This window comes from Argentina silus (genome assembly GCF_951799395.1).
Source record: "Argentina silus genome assembly, chromosome: 13".
Classification (NCBI taxonomy): Eukaryota; Metazoa; Chordata; class Actinopteri; order Argentiniformes; family Argentinidae; genus Argentina; species Argentina silus.
The window spans coordinates 2,725,581-2,728,080 of record NC_139667.1 but is presented as its reverse complement, the minus strand read 5'-3'; the positions used below and the strand labels follow the sequence as shown (position 1 = coordinate 2,728,080).

Here is a 2,500-nt window from a genome sequence, read left to right as displayed (position 1 = left end):
AGCAAATCCTCTTAAAACAGCAGCTTTGACCCTTTACCGTGAATCAAAGCCATAGACTTAGCCACAGTGCTACGTACGTCCACAGAACCAGTCACAGACCCAGGACCCCAAGACCCCAGGTGGTTTCCTGCACTTGAGACAAGTACCTTGTCAAGATGGCTTCCCTAGATTTCCCTTAGCCCATTGGCCCCCCCTTCTTGCTCTCCACTAATCAGATCAATCCGCCCAGTCCTCCAGATATCAGTCTAATACTTCCTCTCCCAGCGACCCCGGGATGCTTGTATGTCAACGCCCCCTCACAGCCCCAGTCGTGACACTGACCTGCGTTTGAAGTCCAACTACGACCGTAAGCTGCTTAGACTGGGCCTCGGTGACAGGGACCCTATAGAAACCTAGGATGAAACTGATCCCCCATTGTGGATCAAACGCCGCAGACGGGGGAGCATCAAAGGTGGTTTACTCCCAAAGTCCCTGAAAAACAATGAACCGAAAGGCATGGGAGGCCAGGGAGCTGAAAAGGCTAGTCTCTGAGTCAGAGAGGGAGAGAGAGAGAGAGAGAGAGAGAGAGAGAGAGAGGGAGAGAGAGGGAGAGAGAGAGAGAGGGAGAGAGAGGGAGAGAGAGAGAGGGAGAGAGAGAGAGAGGGAACACTCGAGAGTCAGACCAAACCACTACCATGTGTCCGTTTACAAGCCTCAAGCAGAGACAGGGGATGCTATATTCAAATGGACGGCTGAAAGAGGGCTGCAAGTACCAGCAACAAGGTCCGCTTTCATCTTCCACTGCGTGTGAAGAGGCGCTGGAGTCACTGGGAGCCTCATGCAGAGAGAACAGGCTTTACTGCCGGGGTCGCCATCGCCCGCCAAGGAGCATGTGACTAACACAGAGCTAAATCGCTGCTCGTGTCCAATCAGAGACGGGCAGCTCCCAGGTACCGTCAGGCTCCCTGCCGCTGTCAGCTAATAGCACTGGAGCACCAGCACGACACATCGTCACGGAAGCACTGATGACAGACACAGCAGGATCTCCAACAAGACGCAGCGTGCGCACATACACACACACACACACACGCACACGCACACACACACGCGTGCGCACACACACTCGCACACACGCACACACACTCGCACACACATACACACACACACACACACACACACACACACACACCACAAAGCCAGGTCTCTTATACTTAATGAGGGACCATCGGAAGAGGATGTGTGTTGAGCGGTGAGAGCCCATGAGCTGCTGAAAAATGTTGTTTACCGTTTTCAATGGTGTGATTTGACCCTGTCATCCCCTTCTGGTTGTGCTTGAGAAGGGCCTGTTATCAGACGCAGCGGACAAGCTGTGTGTTTCTCATGAACTGACACTTAACACCAGAGTGCAGTGATACTCTCACTCTTTTTTAACAACAATACCATGTGAACGTTTCCCACAGCCCCAGAGAGATTTACTGAACAAATAGCTCAGTTCAAACATCCAAATACACAGCCAAGAGTGTAAATGCTCTTTAATAACCTCTGCATTTGTTTGTAGAACTACTGTAATCATCCCAGTTATGCCTCTCTGGCCTGTTGCCAAGCTACAGAACTCTACACTGGCTGCCCTGGCCTACAGTTCATCTAAATCATCAGCATTGCTGCAGGATTGCCACAAGAGATCATTTTTCCTCTGGGAAAGCATTGAAATATCAAGGAAAACAAATCTTGAACACAAACATAATCTGTCACAGGCAAATCTAAAACAAACTTTTTTTTATTGGTGCCGCTGTCGAGTCACATGTTTTGGACTGAGCGTCATAAGATGAGCACATCGCCTCCGGGCCTCCGTAAACTGCTGTCCACCGAGTCCCCCTTTCTCGCATGGGATAACTGCAGAGTTACAGTGTCATAAAGCAGATGATATCCACCCGGCAACAGCGAAACCCCTGTGAGTCCACGGACTGTCACTTTTCTATGGGAGTTATGAGAGTAAATGTTTCACGAACATCGGCCGAACAGATGAGGAAGCCCTGATGACAGACAGGCAAGGCCTCCGCTGAGACGCTGGAGACAAGACGAGCGAATGATCACAGCTTTGAACGTCGGGTGTGTGCGTCTCCTTCACACCTCTGCCGACAGGACCACAGAGAGTCCACCCCCAACATCACAGCTTAGACGTGCCCCTCAGACAAGACAAGCTGATGGAAAGATGGATCGATCTTTGTGCATCAGGGTTGTGTGTAACCACAGTTAAACAAATCACTAATTAACATTAACAGGGTGTTCTCTTCCTTCTCAAAGAGCCTCTCTCTCTCTTTCTCTCTCCCTCTCTTTCTCTCTCTCTCTCTCTCTCACTCTCCCCCTCTCTCTCCCCTTCTCTCCCTCTCTCTCTCCCCTCCCCTCTGTCTCACTCTCCCTCTCTCTCTCTCTCTCTCTCTCCCCTCACTCTCTCTCTCTCTCCCCCCCCTTCTCTCTCTCTCACTCTCTGTCAAACAGTTGGCACGGATGGAAAGTAAGG

General features: G+C 50.9%; 1 protein-coding gene across 1 annotated transcript in view; it reads right to left on the bottom strand.

The window, feature by feature from the left end:
* LOC310814300 (cysteine-rich motor neuron 1 protein) overlaps positions 1 to 2,500 on the bottom strand; it is a gene marked incomplete at both ends in the record, with an annotated part of 37,713 nt that overhangs the window by 28,024 nt on the left and 7,189 nt on the right. The window lies entirely within an intron of this gene.